Raw genomic sequence first — 23342 nt, 5'->3', positions numbered from 1 at the left:
CACTGGTCACTTGTATTTCATTTTTTAAATCTCAGTTTCTTTGATTTTGTCTCTGATTTTAATTATTACCTATCTTCTACTAATTTTGGTGTTGTAGTTTCCTTCTTTTTTTTCTAAGGCCTTGAGCAGTCATGTTAGGTTATTTATTTGCTCATTCCATTTTTGTATTAGCTCAATGCTATAAAATTTCCTCTTACTACTACCTTCATACTGTCCCAGATTTTGATAAATTGTATCAAAGACCTCAGTTACCTCTAAGCATTTTTTTTTATTTTGCCCTAATTTATTCTGCTATCTATTCATCATTCAAGAGTGTATTGTTTTGTCTCCAGGTGTTAGAGTGCTTTCTATTTTCTATCTTATTGTTGATTTTTAATTTCATTCCATTATGATCTGAAAGAAGTCAAGGTATTACCTCTATTTGTTTGTATTTGCTAAGATTTGATTTGTGAACTCAAATATGATCTACTTTAGAAAATGTTCCATGTGCTGATGGGAAGAAATAGAATTCAGTCACTGATGAATAAATTATTTGAATGATGTCTGCTAGGTTCAAATTAGTAATTGTATTTTTTTAATTCTAAAAATAATCTTTATTTAATGTTTGTTTGGATGATCTACCAAGGGATAAGGGAGGCATGCTAAAGTCACCTAGAATTATTTTATTGTGGCCTATTTGATTGTTAATAATGAGAAGGGCTTGTTTAATGTATGTAGATGCTCCATTGTTTGGGGCATGAATATTTATAATCATTATAGCTTGTTGATGTGTGATTCCTCTAAGCAATATCAAATGACCTTCTTTGTCTCTTCTGATTAATTTTGTCTTGAAGTCCACTTTATCTGGATTGAGAATATTGACCCCTCATTGTTTATATGGGTTGTATTTTTTTTCTTTTTCTCCTCATTCTTTCACCTTCAATCTGTGGATGTCTTTTCCTATGAAGTGAGTGTCTCATAGATAACATATTGTTGAGTCTTGTTTTAGACTCAATCTGTCAACAATCAAAAGACATATCTTTTGATTTAAGAGTTTAGACAATTACATTCAATATTATTATTGAGAGAGATTACTATTTCTCCTGCCATGATGATTTATTTATAGTGTTTACATTGGGTTTCATTCTCCCTTGATTGACTATTCTTCTAATGTAATGCCTCCCTAAGCTGGTTTTTATTTATTCTTTATGAAATGTTTTCTGGAGTATGTTTTGTAGAGCAGATATTCTAGTTATGAATTCTATTAGCTTTAGTTTATCATGAAAGGTTTTAATTTCATCTTCAGTTTTGAAGTTTAATTTTTCTGGAGTAGCATTCATGGATGGTATCCATTATCTTTTGAAGCTTGGTATATATTTTTCCAAGCCCTCTGTACTTTCATGGTCTGGATTCAGAAACCAGTTAAAATCAGGATTGATTGATCTCTAAATATGGCCAGTCATTTTGTCTTGCAGCTTATAGAATTTGATCCTTATTCTACATGTTAGGCCTTTTCATAATTATGTGGCTTGGAGAAGATCTGTGGTGATTTTGTAGATTTGGAGTCCTATATGCCTCTTGTATTTAAATTTCCATTTCATTGATAAGTTCTAAAAATTTTTTTGACCTTACTTTATTGAAAAGATTGTGTACTCCCTAGTTTGTGTTTTTCAGTCATCATCTATCCCAAAGAATCTTAAATTTGGCCTCTTAAGGTAATCCCAGAATTCTTGAATATTCTCTTAACATCTTTTCTCCATGGTCAATTTTATTTTCAGGATTATATACTTTGTCCTCAAAGTGGTCTAATCTCTTGGAGATGCCTTCCACTGAATTTGTAGCATGATTAATTGATTTCTTCATTTTGAAGATTTCTATCAGATTCTTTTACAGAATCTCTATCTCTTTATTTAAGTTATCTTTTACTTTGTGTATTTTTTTTTTGATTAAACTCCCTACATTATCTTTGAGCTCATAGAAGAGTTGAACTATGAATTCCATCTCTGATATTTCTTTTACTGTTCTGCTGATGCAGTCTGTTGTTGAAGCATTATGGGTTGTTTGGGGTAGTTTGTTCCCTTGCTTTTTCCATACACTCATCTATCAGTATAGTTCTGACTTCTTCTTTTAAGTGAAAGGCTACTATGTGAGCTACTTATTCTTGAGAACCCTGTATTGGGTGGATCTCTAGACTAGGATATTTGAATCAATGTATGACCTCTGCTGACCCCAGCATTAGCTCCACTTGGAGAGACACCACTGAGTCCTGTTTACTGTAATCACTTCTGAGCCAAGCCTCATACTCTTCAACCTTGTAAGAACAAAAACTGGTTGCAGGTGTTGTCTGCAGTCCCTCAAATTTTGGCATCATAAAGTTCTGGAACAGGTCAGAAAATTAGTAGTTAAATTTAGTAAGCTTAAACTATAAAATTTAAATGAGTGTTTAAAAGGGACAGGAAGAACGTTTGGGCTAATGGGGAGGAAAAAAGAAAGAAAGAAACAGACAGATTGAGATAGAGGGAGAGAGAAGGTATAAAAGGGTAATTTACAACAAGGTAGAGAGGAGAAATAGATGAATGGGGTTACCTAAGGTTGTAGCAGGATTATGCAAGAGGATGAGTTGGAGTAAGAGAGGCAGGTAAAACTAGAGTAAGGAAAACAGAGATAGGAAGATTCATTCCAATTAATGCTTTAAACCATTAGATGAAGTACATTCAAATTGGTTGGAGACACACACACTGATGGCTATTGAGTTCACGATTATTATTCAAGTTAAGGAGTTATTTAGATGATCAAAACTGACATTAGAGTTGTGTATAGTCTTGCAGCGCAGTGAGTTGGTGGATTCTAATGTTGCAATATCTGGGATGCAGACTCTTAAGTGCCCCTTAGTTCACTGTGGGTGGGGGGTATACCTCTTCTGCTCTACCAAATTCTTTTCATGGTAGTGAAGAAACTGGTAGCTGTACAGGAATGGTGGCTATGGGTTTTCCCACAGTCATTCTACTTTTGCCCCTGCTGCCTCCTCTGTCTGAGGTGCTGTAGGGAAGGGTTTCTACTGGTTCACCCGGATTCTAGTTTCCACTGCCCCAGGTTATGAATGGTGGATGTTGATTCCCTTTGCTTAATAAGTCTGGTGCAAGGTCCCACAAGTACCTAAACAATGTCCTGTCACTTGCTAGTTGCAATGACTTTCTAGGCTGGTATCCAACCCACTCTGCTGAACAGCCATGGCAATTTCCCAATGGGCCTGTATGTCACTGCGTATCAGGGAGTTCCACACTGGAATGGAGCTGCAATCCCAGAATCCCATGGTGCCTCTCCAGCAGTGCCAGTGGTTGGGACCTGGTGACACAACTTTCCTTCATTCTGGTTCAAAGTTGCTTCATTGTGGCTTCTGAGTTAAGGGAACCTGTGCTGAACTTTCCACCCTCAGCTGGTGCTCAGAGGCTGAGGGGCACTAGCCCTGTACTTCCTTGGCCCAGGTTCCCACCTGCCCACTCTGTTACCCTGGTTCCTGGTGAGGGGGCTGGTGGACAGGGATTTGCAAGATTTACAGCTAGTAGTGGTCCTTCTGAGATAGGAAAGAACTGGCAGTAGAGATAGGGAAGGGACAGTAAAGGTGGACAAGCGGGAAGCACCGAGACACCCATTGTAATGTGCCCAATATGTTATAAAATAGTTCTTCAGAAAGGGTGTCAAATGCTATCCCGTCAAAAGTGAGCACACAATCCATCCTCCATCCTCCATCCCGCACCCACCTAGGGACAATTGAATTATCAAAACCAAACAAGAGCAGCTTATCAATCTCCCCTCACTTGCCTTTCTAAGGAGGACCACTGCAAGACATACCCAGCTCCCTCAGCCCTCGAAGGCATGCTGGCCTAGGCTTCTGGATCTTTCTCTCACTTTAATTCTTAGTAAAATTCCCACTCACTCGTGTTTGCGATGTATGTCCTTTGATTAATGGAACCAAATCTGACTCCTGACAGTCACACTTCAAGATGGTCTTCCTGGCTACATTCTCAAGAACTACCACTGCAAAGGGCTTCTCTCTGGTTTCAAGTGTGGCTGTCCAGGTGTAGGAAGATGCCCAGATGATTTAAAAGGTTGACTGGTGGGCTGTAGCCTGAGGGCCACCTGCTCAACTTTCTCATCACAATTTGTTTTTCAGCAGTTTGTGTTCTTTTTTTACTTATTTATTTATTTAATGTGGTGCTGAGGATTGAACCCAGTGACTCACACATGCTAGGCAAGTGCTCTGCCACTGAGCCACCACCTCAGCCCCCAGTGTGTGCTGTTTTAAGGAACCTTCAGCATTTTATTTTTTTTATTATTTTTTTAATATTTATTTATTTATTATTTCTCGGCAGACACAACATCTTTGTTTGTATGGGGTGCTGAGGATCGAACCCGGGCCGCACGTATGCCAGGCCAGGCGAGTGCGCTACTGCTTGAGCCACATCCCCAGTCCACCTTTGGCATTTTAAATGTTGCTGTCTTTGCAACACTTTTCCGACAATTTTTAAGTGGGTGAGCTTAAGAGAATGTCCACTCCCCCCACTTTCTTTTTCTCTCTCGGATGCCCTCCCCCACATCCACAGGTTCAGGATAGGGCACTCTGAGTTTTATTTCCTCCTCTGGTAACCTATTTTCTAGTCTTTCCAGATCTCCAACAATGTAGCATCGAATCCCAGATCATTTATTTTATCACACACCTCTCAATTTCGCTTTTATTTGCTGCCTCCTCTCCACTGTGGGCAGAGATCTGGACTTGCTGCCTAGTTTGCTTCCACCATCTTCTGAGAGGAAAAAAAAGGCGAATATTTGAATCAATAATTTGAAGCAGAAAACTCATATTCTAACCAATACCCTCTTGGTTCGAATCCTGTGATTATATCTACAAAAGTCATTTACTTTCTGAAGCTATAAAAGCCATTTCACTTCCCACACCAACTCTGTCTCTTGTACAAAATGTCAGTCATCACGATGAGTTCTTTTTTATTTAAACTTAAAAGCATGGTGGATCCAATCTTTTTCACTTCAAAAGTTTATGTTATTAAGGCAGTACGTGTGACAGTGCCATTTCTGTTTCTCAACTGTAAACTTCCAACTGAAAACAGAATAAATAGTTCAGGGCATGAGGAATAAATGACCAATTAAGAATATTGAAGCTTATTTGTTTATTTATGGCACTAGAATTGAATCCAGGGCTTTACACTTGCTGGGCAACTGAGGGCTCTCTACTGCTGTACTGCATCTCCAGCCTAGTAGTTTTGGGTTTTGTTTTGTTTTGTTTCACTGCTAGGGATTAAATCCAGGGGCACTCTACCACTGAACACTGAGCTATATCCCCAGATCTTTTTATTTTGAGACAGGGTCTGACAATGGTTCTGTAAGGCCTTGCTAAGTTGCTGAGGCTGGCCTCCAACTTTTGATCCTCCTGCCTCAGCCTTAGAGCAACTGGTATTACTGGTGTTTGCCACCACACCCAGCTTAGTTCTTACTTCTTAATCACCAAATGCAACAAGCTAGGTTTAGGACATAAATATACCTCCAGTTCTCTTTTGGTATTTTATTCACCATAATTGGTTCTCCTTCTCTCCTTTCCTTCCTCCATCCTTCAGTCCTGTTTTCTTCTAATGAGTCAGAACAAAATGTAATTCAGGATATTGCCCACCTGATTGTGAACTCACTTTACTTAAGTGAAGACTGTCCTAATTTCCTCCACTATACCATTTTTTCTACTCTAATTTTTTTAGAGATCTTTCTTCTTAAACTTTACTAAAAATACTAATATTATTTTAAAACATAGAAATCAATTAGAATTCAAGTTTCTCAGTAGTACTGAGATAATACAGTTTTTTTAAGGGGGGGGTGCATATCAGGGATTGAACTCAGGGTCCCTCGACCACTGAGCCACATCCCCGGCCCTATTTTGCATTTTATTTAGAGACAGGGTCTCAATGAGTTGCTTAGGGCCTTGCTTTTGCTGAGGCTGGCTTTGAACTCATCATCCTCCTGCCTCAGCCTCCTGAGCCACTGGAATTACAGGCATGTGCCACCACACCCAGCTAATACAGCTCTTAAAGGAATTTTTACCTGAGCTTTTATTAATTTATATGAACACTTTATTTGATGTTTGTGTGCAAGGTGTCATCTTTCAGTCCTTAGCTAAGTGTTACCTTACCACTTAGACTTGCTAACAGTTCTGTTATTTTTGCTCACATCATTCTGAAATCCAAGTTTTCTATCTTTGTTAGCTTTTAAGTTTAGACACAGTAAAATAGAAAACTTTGGTTAAATTGAGCCTGAAGATTTTTCCCCCCTCATACTGTTTTTGTAAAAATTTGAATTAATTGCTAACTTAAAACTAGGGAAATTTTGCATATTTGTATATATTTGTACCTTCTCATAAAAAATCAGAAGGCCTGGAAATGTGCCAGGCCTGTCTCCTCCATCCTGTCCATCCTCAGGCTCATCTGCTTTGCTGAGCGCTGCATTCCTAATATCCATCACAAGGCCTGGCACGTAAGAAACACTTAGTAAGAGTATTTACAGCAAGAATATGGATGGAATGGGAACAATTCCTTTTAACTTATAAAAGAATCAAAGAATCAAGTAAGTGTCTTATGGATTTTTTTTTTTTTTTGGTACCATGGATGAAACCCCACGGTTCTTAACCACTGAGCCACATCCCCAGGCCTTCTTATATTTTATTTAGAGACAGGGTCTCAGTGAGTTTCTTCAAGCCTCACTAAGTTGCTGAGGCTGGCTTTGAATTCCCAATCCTCCTGCCTCAGCCTCCCAAGTTTTTAGGATTACAAGCTTGTACCACTGCACTCAACTTCTTATGGATGCTTTTAAATATCACCACAAATTCCATGGTACTTCTTCCTATAAAAAGTGGAAACCAATCCTCGTCCCCTTGAGTATGCATCACTCGCTGCTAATGAGTTGAATTTGGTCGCTACAGTGTCTGTGATTCTTGCGTCTATACCAAAACAGATATTAATACTTTTACCTTGCTACCTTGGCTGGACGAAAGGCAGGCTCAGTATCCTGAGGATTGCTTATGTGGGCCTTTAGAGAGATTCACATGGTAGGGAGCTAAGGTCTCCTGCCTCCAACAGCACCATCCTGCTAGGCCTTAGAGTGGTCTGCCTTGGAAGCATCTCTACACCAAATTAAAACCTTCAGGTGACTGTGGACATGGCTGCAGCCACCTGACTCTAAGCCAGGACCTTCCCATGCTCCAGCCACTTATGAATCCCAGATATTGATTCTGTGAGAGAATCAAGGCTTATTGTCCAAACTGTAGTTTGAGGATACTTTGCAAAAAGCAATAAATAACTACTATCTCTCAAGATAATCTAAGTAAATTTGATTGTTCACAATTCATGGGTTGTGTTTGATGGACATATGTCCTAATAGTCTGGATAGGGGGAGGACTAGCAGTTCTTCCTGACATAATTACTGATTGGAAACAACAAAAAATGAGGCTCCAGTTTGATTTTTCCAAGCAAACAAGCAGATACAAAACTGTCACGCATTCAAGTGTTCGAACTCAGCTGTAGCCCTGTTTTCTGTCATTATAGGCACCCTGACAGCATCTTGCATGAAAGGTTTATTCAGAAACAAACTGGACCCTGTTATGACCAGGTGAAAGTTGGATCAGATGAAAGAGTCTTCCAGTCAGTAAGCAGACATGAAATGGAACTGAATTGAGTCCTAACCTCAAGATGATACCCAGGAGGCATTAGGCTTCTGGGCTAAACAGGTAATAGTACCTCAGCCATGCCAGAGTAAAGATGCTGGGGCAGAGTAAATATCCTGCCAACTTCACATCATTCCACAAAAGAAAATTTATTTTTAATGCTTCTTGTGTTAATGAATAAAACTTCTGGTGCTGATTCAGATAGGAATATTTGAAGCTCTTGGTGTGCTAATTCCTGATGAGAAGTCTCAGATGCCAACTGCTTGTAGATTCTTGATCAGGACACTCTATTAACATTTAATAGGGTGATAGAGTAATGTTAATGTGCACATATATTACATATGTTGGCTTGCTTTATTGATTGATTGATTGATTGATTGATTGCAGTGCTAGGGATGGAACCAGGGTCTCTCACATGCTCCGTATCTCTCTGCTAGTGGGAAGCGGAGAGGCCGGCAGAGTTGTTCAGTTGGACTGTAAGCATGAGTACAATTAAGAGGTGGGTGTCTTTGCACCCTTTGCAGCCCTCAAGGACTGAAGGTAGGTAAAGCAGAAGACACCCTAGGCCCGCCCAGGGGCGTCACAGCTTTGGGGCCGGGGAGGTTAGGCTGGGACGCCTCCCTCTACCCCCTCTCCATCCCCTCCTCCCCCCTCCACCCCCCCCCCCGTGCCTGTGAAGGGGCTGTAGGTGAGTGTGCCACCTGTTAACCTGGCGCTCCGGTACCCCGAGTGTTACCACCCCTGCTAGGCAGAGAGTCCTGGGTCTCTTCCCTTTTGGAGCCCTGAGGGGCTTGATGAGTAAGTGCCACTTTTTGAGAAGCCCTCATACTTGAGACCCATGTTGGAGAGGTAACCTAGCTCCAGGTTTGCCAAGGTCGGGCCTGGAAGGCATTCGCCCGCAGAGATGTGGAGGAATTCTGACTGGCGGAAACCTGCTTTCCTGGGACGCTTGCGCAGTGCAGAGACCCAAGGCTGAAGATCTTCTGAGGGTCTTCAAAAATATGTATTTTGTTTTTTGGGCAGGTTCCCAGTGGGCTGGAGAATTGGCTGACATGGGTGAGGGAAGGCGAGCGTTATTTGCAGGGTTCTCAGTCTCGCTGCTCCTTTCTTTGTATCTTAAAAAAGCAAACAAAAATGACTGATCCTGGCTAGGAAAGCCGAGGCACGCCGAGGCCCTTTCACAGCGGTTTCTCGGAAATGGAGCAAGGGTGTGATGGCGGAGCCACAGATCTCTTACGCTCTGATGCTGTTTTCTTCGCAGTGATCTGAAAGAGTTACCTGGGATTCGTATTCTGCATAAAGAAACCCAGAGTCGACTGGGATGCGATAGGACTGAAGAACAAGCATCGGGGATTCTTACGCCGATTTTCCAAGGAATGGGGTTCGCAGCGTTGAGTAGAAGAAAAGGCTGGTTCCTCAATTGTCCAACAGCATTTAAGACCTAGAAATCTCAGGATTGCCCAAATTGCCGTGGATCAGCAACTTTCCTATCGTACACTTCTTCAAAGAAAATATTTTCTGTTCTCTGCGCTGTCCTTTTACTCCCAGCACTACATTCCCTGGTGCAGACTTCAGCCTCATCATTTAAAGTATGTCTTATATTTTTGCCAAGTATGATATCTAATTGAAAACTAATTTTTGGTTTTGGATGAATCTGTAGAGCTCACGTTGTAAGAAGAAAGGAGGAATGAGACACAATGAAAGAGAAGTCCAAAAATGCTGCCCGGACTAGGAGGGAGAAGAAAAACAGTGAGTTTTATGAACTGACTAACTTACTGACTTTGCCCTCAGCTATCACCTCACAGCTGTACAAAACATCCATAATCAGACTCACAACCAGCTATCTCAAAATGAGAGTGGTGTTCCCAGAAGGTAAGTGACTTTTACTAGAAGGAATTTCAAAGCAAAGGGGGTAGGAACTTGAGAGACAATGAGCCTACCCCAGTGAGGGAGGTACACCCATATTTACTACATTTGTATGCTATGCAAAGGGAATTTTAGCCTAACTACTTGATTCAGGTCCTCTATAAATTCAAGATTGCTATTCCTGTTCCTAGCTCCCTCTACTTCCCCATTAATACTTCATGTTCAGTCCATTTGATGTGTCTGGTTGGGAAGCAGCCCAACAGTGCTTTTGTCAGCAATTCAGATACTGGGCTCAATTGAAAGTACTACTAATCCAAACATGACCTTCTTTTTTATTCCACTTGTTTGAATTATATCCAGTAGAAAGCAGGAACACTGCTAGATTCTGCATATTTGCTAGATATGGATAGATCTACTTATGTGTAACTAAATCAGATAATAATTCCTCTATATGTCTCTGGTTCTGCAAGTGAGAAGGTATATTCATACAAATACATCCTGAATTGACCCAGTCCCTTGGCTGCCTATAGTAAATTTGTTCTGCATTTTCAAGATATTCTCAAATTAGGAAACTAATTCTGGAACTTAGTGATTTTCAACTCTGGCCTTTATATTATCTCTAAGATTCTAATCTAGTTTCAAAATATATCAGATTGGACTAAGATGGGTAGCCCACTTAGAAAATATTTTCTGGGTGGCAGGTTGGCCAATGGATCCTGGGAAAATTGTTTTAGAAGGCTGGGAAATTAGAGTAGTTGAGTCGTTGGCATGATTTAAAACTTATACTTAGTTCATCGACATTCACTATGTGAGGCAGAGCAGCCTTCATATAACACTGTGCTGTAAAAAACTGTTTATACTCACTAGGGAAAGGACACTTCTCTCTTCCATTTACCCATTTACTCAATCAAATTAAATCAGGTTTACAAAATATTTTAAATATGTTTTTACTACAAGAAGAAGATTTGAAAAAGTAAAGGAGAGATTACTAGTCAAGCAAACAAAAATCTAGCAGAAAAAAAAAACCCTGTTAATTTACAAACAAAACTTCTTATTTGACCTCTGAAAGTTTATGTTGAATCATTATTTTGAATGTTTGGCATTTGTTGTTTTAAAGAAATAGTGGTGGGCAAGGAAATAGTCATTATTGGATTTGGAGTTTCACTTTGCTTGATCTTGATGCAAAAGCTTGCAAAAATATGCGTCAAATTAGTCAGGGACACTACAGGAAAACTTCCAAATTATAGTTCAATTCTACCCTCAAACTACATGGTGTGTTCCTCTTAAAGTGGTTCCTTGAAAAGTTCTCCTCATTTGTCTCTAGAAACCACAGGAGGAGGGGAATCAAAGCTTTAAGTATCTGTAAAGTTTTTTAAAAGAAAAAAAATATTTAGAAAGAAGGAGGAACTTTATGCTAAAAACCAAATTTCCCATTCAAACTGTGCTGAGAATTCCTGATGGGAAACTGATCGTTACACCACACTGTCTTCTGTTTAAAATAGAGATCTTGTTGTCTTTTATACTGTGAGCGCCTACTTGATAAAAATAAAGCTATTGCCAACTCCGCTACCGCGCAGTTCCTAACAGGATTACTAGCAGTGATTTGCCAGCCCCTGCGGTCTCAGTGGGTTCCCTTTCTGCATGATTTCTAGCCGACTCGGCAGTTATCAATGCCAATGTCGCTGGCTGTTTGATCAGAAGCAGCCTATGATGCTGCCTATGGGGATGCTAGTGATCTCAGGAGGAGAAGAACAGCGGGTGGGCGTTCCTAGGAGGCCATCAGCCGGCACTGAGAGCCCAGGGAATCGCCCAGGCCAGGGATACTCGCCTGCTTGGGACAGACCCTGGGCAGGGGCAAGCTCCACCAGAAGGAGCTTGGGACTGTTTTGGGGTGACTGTTTTTGTTTTGTAAGAGAACAACTTTCTTGTTTAATTAAGTCCTACCTCCACAAATTATAAATCACGTTATAAGTAAATAGGAGGGACAAAAAGTAAATTCCCATAGGCAACTTCTCGTTATTTATTTTATTTTTTTAAGAGAACGCAGGCGAAGTCTCCCACTGGAATACCCTTGGTGACAAGGCCAGTCCCCTCTGGCTACTTTAAAGGGCAATTGTGCTTTCTGCAGCCAACCCCCCCTCCTCCTCCAGAGTCCCGCCCAGCCCCTCCCACCTCTCCCTTCTGTGGGTGAGTGTGAGTTTATGGGGAGGAGGGGACTGAGGATGTGTGAACTCTTGGTACATCATTGATTTCTCCAGCTACTGTGGAGCTCATAACTCCCCCCCACAGCTTCCACGGATGAGTTAAGATAGGGTCATAGGAACAGCTGAATCCTAGGGATGAGGTTTTAATTCTGAGAGTGTATGAGCTTCAAAAACTCAAATGCGGCCCTTCAAAACGTTAAAAAAAAAAGAAAAACAACAATAAATAACAACAACAACATATCAGCTTTCAAAGGAATAAAATAGTGAAAAGCCTTAGAATTTGGCACAACCTGCAGGGGGTGCCCAATTTGGGTTCTTTCTTGCCTCAGAGAAGCTGGGAGGACTAGACTGAGGTCCCAGGCAGTGAAGGAATCCCAAGTCCTTTTCATCTTTGTATGGTTGCAGGCTTTTTTTTGTACTAGTGACTATACACAGTGGCAGCTTTACCACTAACCTACACCCAGTCCTCATCCTGGAACTTGTGATCCTCCTTCCTCAGCCTTTCAGTTCCTGGGATCACTGACTTGTGTCTCCATACCCAGTTGGTTGCAGTCTTCTTTAGTGAGACTAAATGGAATTTGAAGATTAAATTCATCCTTCTTATATCAGTCTTGAAGCCATTCTAGCACACAATAGACCCTCAATAAATTTTGTTGTAGGGATAGCTATTTTATCATGGTAAATATTCCATTACACATAGATTTTTGTAAGACATTCTCAAATAATTATAAATCTGGTGACATAGCTATAGGCATAATGATATTGTAAAATTTGTGTTTTTTTTGTTCATATCAAATTCATCTATATTACCCTACAATGCAAAAAGCTATAAACTAAATGAACAAATAAAATTCCCCCATACTTTTTTTTAAAGGAGAAAAATAATTAAAATATAGGTCATTTCCTTTCCAATCTTCCCTGCTAAGTATAGTTTTTCACTCAAGAGTCTATTAACTTTTATTTGGTGGCATGTTTCAGCTTTTAAACTTATTTTACCTGAATAGAGAATAATAAACTAATGAGGGAGAAATGATAGAGAAAAGAGGATGGGATATGGATATTCCAAATAATTAAGAATAAGCATTAGATTCCCATGTTGAATTTGAGATTTAATAGTAAAAAAGTAAAGTAAAAAAGAAATTCTGATAACATTATTGTGAAATCATTAAAAGCACATATCTTCTGACTGATAATAGTCTTTTCTAAATAGTCTAGAAAAGGAAAGATTGAGGCATGTAGAAATATATAAATCTTAGGTACTATCAAAGCTGGAAAGACAGGATAAAAAAAGAGAAGTCTTGACCTTGTTTGGGTGCTAAATAGGACAAATTCAACTAAAAATAAATACATATTAATTATCCTTCTATAATGCAATTATACTGGGCATAGTGGTATGTGGAATGAACTTTGAAAGAATCAGATATGTTTTCAAGTCTATAGCTGTTCAGTCTTGGTAATATCACCCTGCCATTTTGTTGTCAAAACATCTTTCAAAAATAAAAATAATCACAATTGAAATTAGTGAGTGTTCAGGAAAGAGAAGATGAATAAGCAAACCTCCACAGACCCTTTCTATAATATTCATCTCTAGATTGAAATCCCTAATTGTATTATATTTTCTAAAGCAGAGAACTGAAGAAAAGAAAGAGGCCCCCATTTCCCACATGCATCCGTGATTTAAGACTGTTTTTCTTGCTGCTCAAGGAAATGATTAAGCATTAAGTTTCCATGTTTATTTTCTTACAGAAATTTTTCTCATTTAAAAGCCTTTAAGCACAGTTTATGCTCTACAATGAATTTCTCCATTTGATTCTAGTTTTGATGTGGACTTAAAGTGTGGAGTGAAGAACTAAATTTTGTAGAGCATTTGCAAGGCAGATTTTTTTTGCTAGAAATTGTAGGTCTAGCCACTGGGGTGGGGGGAACACTTTTTTTCTTAAGGAGACAGATCATTACCAAAAAATTACAACATAAAAAAAATATAAAAAAAAACAGGTATTAAAAGCTATGGTGATGATTTCAAATAAGGAATGATCACGTACTTGAAGCTAAAACAATACTAAACTTACAGAGTATAAAACCTGATTTCTACAACAGTTGTTTTTCAGTTCTAGGGAATCACAGCAGCTTGAAACTTTTCCTGACAAATGGTGACACAGAATACAAAGCCACGGATTCTTGCTGCATTTCTCTATAGGTCCAGGAATTTCTCAAAAAAAAAAAAAAAAAGAGGTTCAGACTCTTATAATATTAATGATTTTAGTGGGTTATTCATTGACAGTCTTTGACCCATAAAAATTTTAATTTTATGTGAGGAAGAAGAACCCCAATTATTTAGAAATGGTCCTTCTCTTCGGAGAATGCTAAAAGAATGTCCTCAATGAAACAAATTTTCCTCCTCAGGTACCCCCACACAGTGGGCGACTACTGTGCCTTTGTGGCTCAGGCGAGGCTAGGGACAGCTACTATATTACAGTCTCAAGTTCATTTCGCCTGTGTCAAGGTCTGAAGGCTCAAGGCCAATGAAGTTGGCGCAGAGAGTCCCATTCTCTCTGCAGTGTCCCAGTTGCCCCATTCCCCGTGCCAGGTCAGGTGTGCGGAAAGCCCAGAATGTCTCCGCTGGGTGTCTGCAGCAGAGGCTGCGGTTCTACTGGAACTGAGATCCTCTACAAGCGCATGGAATCTTCCCTCCTGGAAACAGACAGGATGGACATGATTTCTATTTCAGATCTAGACAACCGCCGGTCAGGAGGGTTCCATCTGCAAGAGGGAGAGAGAGGAGTCCGTCGCAAGCGGGGACATCAGTGTTTACAGAGCGGTGGGGAAATTGGTAGATTTATTTAGATGTTCAAACACCCAGAAAGACCCTATTTGAGCTTAAGGGGCGTTCAGTGTCACTTGTTGCCAAGATTTTGATTGCTTGCTTAGGAAGCAGCTTTAAAAAAACCTAACACCTTGTTTTATTGTGAAAGATTTTTCCCAGTGCCACATTTAGAGTGTTTTTGTCATTGTGCATTTTAAAGAAGAAGGTCATCTAAATAAAAAAAAAAAAAAGATGTCATGTTGAACCTTGTACAATGATGTAAGAATGGAAGGACTTCACTATCTAGATGATATAATTCCACAAGCAGCCCCATTAGAAATATTATCTATAACACGTTTAACATAGCTCTACCCAAGTTTCTTCTGCCTTTTTATTTCTTTCTATACACAGGTAATATAGTAGACTAATATTAATATTTAAAAAATCAACCATGAGAGTCTTCAAGGTTTGCTGTTTTAGGCATCACCATAAAAACTGGCAAAGCCTCAAAAGTTCTTAACGTTGTAATGTAGAGGAGATGAATGGACTGTCTTTGTTAATAGGAGATGGTACCTGACAAGTAGAGAATGGAATTACTTTCTATGTCAAGAATGCAATAAAAATATTGCTAAGAAATTGTTAGCACCTCAAAGTAACCAACTGCAGGAAAGTCCCCCCACACCCTTTTGGAGGCAGAGGGGACAGGACTAGGGTGTGTCAAGCTGGGGCTCTGAGGGAAAAGGAAGATGAAGGATTTCAAAGGGGTGCTGGTAAGCATCAGACTGAAAGTCAACTGCAAGCTAAAGGATTTTTTTCCGAAGGGGATTAAAGTCAGATCCAGGTGAGGAGAATGTCTAGAAAGTCCTGCAGCCAATCAGAGAGGACACCAGGTACCAGATGAATCTGGCCAGTTGTTTCGGGCCACTTTGCGGGCAGAGGTTTGCTATGTGGGGGGACATCCTCCGCCTCTTGATAAGGACGATGATGAAAACTTTGGGCGAGAAATGAGTGTCTCTCCTCTCCTTAAACAAACTAGTGAAACTACACAAAAGTGATCGCTAGTGTGTGATGTCGGGGGCTTCTCTAATGCAGAGGCCCCTTGAGGTCTAGCCAGGAGAGCACTCCAGGAGAGTCTGTCCTTGTGAGAAGCCCGGTTCCCTCAGAGCCAGAGGTTGGCTTCTGTTCGGAACCCAGGAGGTGTCAAAATTTATACTCTGGCATGACCTCTTCCCAACTGTGCAGGTTGGGTGGGGGTGACTGGGAAATAATATCAGGGGGTTCTTACTCTTGTACTAATGTGTTACAAAGCACAAAAAATGTGAACTAGTCCCAAACTGACACTCGGGCTGAGATTCTGATACTAAAGTTTGTTTCTAGGTCTTCCCAGGACTTATTAGGCGGGGGGCCACTCAAGTCAGACCAGCCCCCTGGACCACGTTGGCCAGGAACTGGGCTCCCATCTACTCCAGGTACGGACCCAAGTCTCCCAGTGGCTCACATCCTTCAAGGTCCTGGTTTACTGGATGGGCCTCTGCTTTCTTAAAAACTAACTAAAAAAAAAAAATAAAGATCCATTATGGACATGGCTCTCTCAGCCTAACAGCATCTCCAAAGTTAGAACTAAAGCTCTTAACTGGATGAGGGTGGGCGGATGGAGCCTCACCAGGCTGAAAGGGAGGCAAAGTGGCAACCAAGGCTTTGGGTTTGGAAAACAACCCTGCAAAGCTCCATCAGGGTGCTGAGACCAAGGCAGGGGGCATTTTTTTCATCTTTCCGTTGCTGGTACTGGAAGCCCAGGGCCAAGCCGCCAAGACAGAGCTGCAGAACCATCTGAAATAAAGGATTTCCCAAGGAGATAACAGGAATCTGGTAGAAATGCCCATCTGTGCTTTAACCTACACTTTGTGGTTCCAGCTGGGTCTGCAAATAACTTCATCTCTTCCTTGTAGTTCCCTGGCTCCCCCTCACCTCAGGCCAGCGCAGGCTCTGGGCTACACGCATACACACCCCCAGGTATCGAGATGAACCAATGTGAGGTGCACATTACACTGTTGTTTGCAGTGCACACTGTTTTAAACTGCCTGTTGCCGGCTCAAGTCGCAGAACAAATATTTTAAATAATAAAACTCCTGATGGCATTTTTAGGTTTGACACTTGTCCCCTACCCCACACCCTCTTTATTATTATTCAAGTCCACTGGGAGTGGTAGCTTGGAACCTAAGAAGTTTAAGGGAAGCCTGCAATTCTTCCTCAAGGACCCGCATGAACAGTAATCTCTCTGCAGGTTCCCACAACCTTCCTGTTCCACTAGTATCCAAACTCTTTTTCCTCAGGAAACAAGGGGTTTTAGTTGCACTGAACAAAGAAAGGGTAAGAGCTTTTCTTTGCTGGCCTGGCTCCCATACTTTTGAATTTATCTAGAAAAGGTGCTTATTTCAACACCTTTCATCAGATGTCTCTCAGCTGCCCCCACCCCCCGCATCTTTTCATAATCCCAGTCAATATCTTCTGGCAATATAAACAAGATAATGAAACCCCCAAACAATCCCTCACCCCTTCTAGCTCTTGCCCAATCTCTCCTCTTTTTTCCCCCCAAACTTCTGGTAGGATTGACTTCCATTCCTTATTTCAGTGGCTCACTCCCTTCCCCATTTTCTCCCACATCCCTGCAGTCTGTCATCTGTTCTACCCATTAGGCATTTACAAAGGCCCCACCACATTTTGACATTAAGAATTAGATGCCCATTTTTTTTATCCTCCCTCAACTTGTTCATCCTAGAAAATAGGAGGCTCAGGGCTGGGGCTATAGCTCAGAGGCAGAGCGCTTGCCTAGCATGTGTGAGGCACTGGGTTCTATCTTCAGCACCACATAAAAATAGACAAAATAAAGGCATTCTGTCCATCTACAACTACAAATTTTTTTTTTTTAAAATATAGGAGGGTCAATTGTATGTCATCAGAAAGCCCTTTCCTCATAGACTTTACATTCTAAGAGGAGCCTTAGAAACCCACACAGGTGTACTGCATAGTGTGCCAGGTGACAGGTACTGTGGAGAAAAATGGAGGAGGGCTCTGTTTTGGGGTCACAGTTTAAAATGGAGATGATTGAAGTGGGACTAAGAAGGTGACATTTGGGCAAAGACCTTCAAGGGGGTAACACTGAAGAGGTAACATTCTCCTTTTTTCTACAATGTCTGTAGTAGCTTGATTTCCCAGGTTTCTCTCCCTCTCTGACTGTTCCTCTTTGATTTTTCCCACCACTGTCTCTTTCACAAATGATGTAGTTTTCAGAAGGTTCTACTGTTTCTTCTCTCAATGCTCCACAGCCTCCTGGGTGATTTTAACCAACACCACTGCTTCAACTCTTCCCTCCACATGGCCCTGCCTATTTTATCCAGATCTAGAGCCCCTCCTGAATTCTAGACCTTTATTTCCTACTAACAACTAGACACATTTAAGAGGAAATTGTAATGTCCATGAAGCATCTCCAAGACAAAAATGCATATTCCTCTGGCCCAAACTTCATTTTAAAAAAAATATTTAATTTTTTTTTTAGTTGGGCACAATACCTTTATTTATTTGTTTTTATATGGTGCTGAGGATCAAACCCAGGGCCTCGCACCTGCGAGGCCAGTGCTCAACCGCAGGGCCACAATCCCAGCCCTCTGGCCCAAACTTCTGCTTGTACAAAATTCACTGTTGCTCCAAATTTCAGTCTTGGTTAATGGCATCACCCTCTACTTAATGTCCTTACTGAAACCTGAAAGTCAACCTGAACTCTCTTTCTGCCATCAATTAGCATGAAGTTCACAGCCAGCATCATCTTTAAATTAGATTCTCATCTTTCTTCATATCTTTTTTGATCAATCAGTTTCAGACTTGACCCATCTCCACTGCAGCTATCTGCTCTGATCTCTTCACCCCAATTTCTTCCTTCCTTCTGTAGGTCATTTCCTAGATTAAAATAATACATCTTGGGTTGGGGATGTGGCTCAAGCAGTAGCGCGCTCGCCTGGCATGCATGCGACCCAGGTTCGATCCTCAGCACCACATACAGACAAAGATGTTGTGTCCGCCAAATACTAAAAAAATAAATATTAAAACTCTCTCTCTTTCTCTCCAAATCTCTCAATCTCTCTCACTCTTTCTTTAAATAATAATAATAATAATACATCTAAGTATGTTATGTTCCTGCTTAGGAAACCTCTCTTGGAATCCTAATGCCTATAAGAACAACTTCAGATTCCTCAAATTGACATTACAAATTTCAAAAATTCATTGTGGGTGTACACCTATAGTACACCAAACACATCACTTCAGAATACATCTGATTCATCCTCCCGCAAAGTCCCTGCCTTTGCCACATTATTCCTTCTGCCTAGGATGCTCTTCTTTCCTTCTCTAGCCCAACATTCCTTTCCAAAGTTCTGCTCAAACATCAGCCCCTGTAAGGCATCTTTGACTCCCCTTCTCTAATCTCCTAAATCCCCCTTTCCTATACACTTTCTAGTGCCATTGGTCAGCTTTATTTTCTCTATAGATTTCAGACTGTAGGGTCGTCCATGTTGACCAGTGCAGTAGGGATTGGATATTTCCCAAACCCTGCTATTATTCTTTTTATGATATAACAACATCCCTACAGAGCCCTTCAAACCTGACACAGAAAACCTCTGGTTCTTTCAGTGACTATCACCCCAAGAACATAATCTATTTCTGTGATTTATCTCCAGAATTTTTGTGCATGTCTATTACAAACACTTTTTCTTTGTCACCTTTGGTAAATCCTGAGCCTATGGGGCATGAGCATTTTCCACAACTTCCTCTGGATCTCTTCTAGTGTGCTACATGCTTCAGATGCTTACAACATTGGAATGAATGGAAAAAAAGAGGAGCTCTTGTGACTGGTTCTATGTTCTGTTTCCCAACAGTCTTTCTCTTCTCTATCTCTCTGCATTTCTGACTGAATGTTTCTAACTTTTGCTTTCCCCCACCCCTGCATTTCAACAGATGGTCTAGAAGCCTCTCCATTCACTCTATTTCTGCCTCCCCAGACCCTGGATGGCTTCATCTTTGTGGTGACCCCAGATGGGAAGATCATTTACACATCAGAGATAGCCTCAGTTTACCTAGGTCTTTCTCAGGTAGGTGAGTGGTCTACACTTCCAACCTGCAGTGTTTACATTCAGAGTTGGAAGCAGGAGGGGTGGGGCTTCCCCAATCATTTTATGTCTGCATTTCTGGGCTAGAGACTTCTCAGCTGATGGAGGGATTCATTAAACAGGTCTGAATCTTCTCATTCCTAGACTTTCCTTATCCATTAGCTTCCACCCAAAGCCCAAGCAATTGCTACTTTTTTGAGGCTTTACAATAAGCCAGATACTGTGGGAAGAGATTATATGCTTATCTTTACCAGAGCTGCTACTACTACTACTACTGCTACAACAACAACTACTACTACTAGTTATTGTATTATCTCATAGATAAGGAAGCTGAGGTGTATGTAGGATGCAACAGGTAGCAAGGGGCAGAAATGAAATCAAACTCAGGGCCAGTTGCTGGCTCCTGTTTTCATGGCCCAACAGACCCCCCCACGACCACCAAGCTTTCAGCTTCTTCACGGGACATTCTACTACTGCACAGACGATGATACTCTCGTCTTTACAGGTAGAACTGACCGGAAACAACATTTATGAATACATCCACCCTGCCGACCATGATGAGATGACCGCAGTGCTCACTGGCCACCAACCCTACCACTCTCACGTTGTACAGGGTAAGGCAGACATATGTCTGCCATGCTTAAGCTCATGATGGTCAGCTTGTGGTTTTCTCCAAGTTTGTCGTGGCTGGAACTGCCCAGTCGCATGTCTCATGTCCTGATCTTCCCTCTGCTCCTCTCTCTCTCAGAGCACGAGATGGAGTGCTGCTTCTTCCTGAGGATGAAGTGTGTCTTAGCCAAGCAGACTGCTGGCCTCACCTGCGGGGCTACAAGGTAAGTAGCTGAGGTGAAAGATTGACACCCAGCAGCGGTTGGGTGTCTTTGGATGGGGCGGGACACAAGGGATCTGCAGCGTCTGAGGGTCATTTCCACATCAGGGACCAGTCCTGTGTGAGCCCTACGTAGTACGTAGTTCCTTTGTTTCAAAGAGCAGCGGGTCCAGATGCTCCATTAGTCCCCGAACTGTATGAACTGCTGGGAATGAAGCTTAAAGACTAGGTCTGACTGGCCTAGTATTCCACAGCCACGGGGCCTCTCAGAGATGGGTCTGAAGAATCCTGAAAACCTCTGCAGTGGTGGGTAACCCTTGGTGGATTCCTAGGAGTTTAAACCCGGCGCCAGATTTGGACCTGCAAAGAGGTAAAGAATCAGAGCTTCAGCTCAAAGCTGTGGTTCTCAGGTTGAATGCAATTGAACGTCCTAAGACGCGTTAGGGTTGGTGAAGGTCCAGGCGTCTTCATTTTTACAAGCTTCCATGTGAGTTCAGTCTGACCTGCAGTCACTATCTTGAGACACTTTAGGGTCCTATCACTTTGGACCCCTTCCCAGAAGGGCGTGGCCCAGACAATGTTTCTGGCTGAGTAGTTTCAACAGGTTTCAACCCCCTCCTCATCTTTCTGGGGTTCTTCCTGAGTGTGGCTGAGTCTCCCATCCTCCCACTCTGCCACCGGTCATTCACTGCAGTGGCTACCTGAAGATCTGCCAATAGCGCTTGGACATGTCCCCCTTTGAAGGCTGTTACCAGAATGTGGACCTTGTGGCCAGTGGGTCACTCGCTGCCTCCTAGCGCTGTCATGAAGATCAAGCTGCACAGTAACATGTTCATGTTTCTAGCTAGCCTGGGCATGAAGCTCATCTTTCTGGACTCTAGGTGGGTGGGCAGGACCAAAAAGGACTGTTTCTAGTGTAATGGCAACCCTTCTTAGCCAGGTATAGATTCTCCTTGATCTGAATGAGCTCATTCTGCAGATGAGGTGACTAACCAGGTTCTGCGAACTGAGGGCCAGCACCCAGGTCTGAGACTGTGTTTGGTCGGAAGTTGAGGGCACCGGGCACTCATCCCACCCAAAATCCTCTCCACAGGGTGGTGGAGCTGATGGGATTTGAACCTCAGGACCTGATTGAGAAGACCTTGTAGCACCACGTGCACGGCTGCGACACTTTCCACATGCGCTGCACTCACCACCTGTGTAAGGAAGACTCTGCTCTGCATGCAAACAACCTTGGCGGCTCCCCAGGGTGGTGGAGAGTGGGAAACTAAGCACACGCAAACGGACTGACGGAAACCCTCATCCTGGTAATGGCCCTGGTGGTGCATGAGGCCCCAGAGAGGGCCAGTTGGCACACTGGGCCTCATCTTGTTTCTCTACCTTACACCCGTCCTAGCACTGGTGAAAGAGGCACTTCTAGTTGAAATATCTTCTATTGTTATGCTTCACCACCTGCAAACATCACTGAAGTTGTGAACAAAAACCAAAGCTGTTAACTTTCCTAACCTGACTCCTACAGAAATTTCCTGCTATTTAGGGTTGATCCCAGGACCTTGAGGTCGCTATGTAAGCAAGTGCTCTATCACTGAGATAAATTCCCAGTTCACATCTGGGCTTTTCATATAGTTTTGTTTGAGCTTAATTTCCCCGGACTCTTTCTTCCATAGTTAGGCGAATTCAGGGAAACTCCCAACTTTATATGTTCCCCCCATTGCTAAAGGTGCAGACATCCACCCAGAGACATGCCATGCACTAGCATGCCTATAAAGAGTACCCAGGGTCTTGATTGATTTAACAGGGCCATCAATTGGGAATTGGCCTGTAGTTTTTCCCTCCTGCCAGGCGCAGTTATTAAGGCCCACAGGGGGTCTGCATTCTCACCACCTGGCATTTAGGATAAGTCTGGGCCAAACTGATTCACCACCATTTGCCTCTGTCTCTCCATCAGTGCTGGTGAAGGGGCAGTTGACCACCAAGTAGTCAGGTCGAGCACTTTCATCTTCCTGAAGAGGCTTTCTTGTTCTTTTCTAGAAAAAAGATTTAGAGGTTCTTCCATTGCACTCCATATTTGCTTTCTTTTCTTTCTCTTAACCTTTTAAATGAACTCTGCATTAAATAAAACTTAATGCAGCAGAAAGAAAAAAGAGAGAAAGAGGACAGGATCCAACATTTAGAGCCATTTATAGTTAAAATACAGGAAATCTGTTTCACTTTTTCAGATCTAGAGTTTGAAGTTCTTAATTTTAACTGGAGTCTCCAATCAAAGTTAGAGTTCTGAGAGAGTGTTTCTTTCCCTGAACCACAAAGGGGGCTTAAGTGACCAAAAGGATATGACTTTAACTTTCATGAAGTCAAGAGAGCCAATCATAAGCTGTAGGTCTTGGTGGGGCACCCCTCCTGGTTCTAACCACTTCAATGGGTGAGGAGCTAAGCTCTGGGTGCCACCTGTGGGTGCAACCCATTGGGCAACTGCAACAGCCTCTTTTCAATCTATTCTTATTAGAAACCATAATCCTTTCTGGTTGCTGGTGTGGCCCTTCAATCTGATCATGTGGCGGGGTGTGCACCTCCTGAGGAAAGCATGTTATGTTCTGTATAATGTTTGTGAAAGTGGAATTGCTTAGGGTTGAAGCCTTAATAAAGAACCCTTTTGTGTACGCAGTTGTTGAATATTGTTTTTGTTATTGTTGTTTTTTGGTTTGGTTTTGGTAGACATTGAAATTCTTGTGATTTTTAGGGGATCTCAGAAGTTCTCTACTTGAGAGTGTTGACACCAGATAGTAAA

The 23342-nt window shown here is 41.8% G+C and overlaps 1 pseudogene; it reads left to right on the top strand.

Moving 5' to 3' along the window:
- The first annotated feature begins 9393 nt into the window (after positions 1–9393).
- LOC143387509 (single-minded homolog 1-like) lies at positions 9394–22537 on the top strand (annotated as a pseudogene).
- Positions 22538–23342: the final 805 nt, after the last annotated feature.

Source organism: Callospermophilus lateralis, unplaced genomic scaffold (genome assembly GCF_048772815.1).
Source record: "Callospermophilus lateralis isolate mCalLat2 unplaced genomic scaffold, mCalLat2.hap1 Scaffold_45, whole genome shotgun sequence".
Taxonomy (NCBI): domain Eukaryota; kingdom Metazoa; phylum Chordata; class Mammalia; order Rodentia; family Sciuridae; genus Callospermophilus; species Callospermophilus lateralis.
Note: the sequence above shows the minus strand (reverse complement) of the source record. Positions and strands in the feature narration are given on the sequence as shown.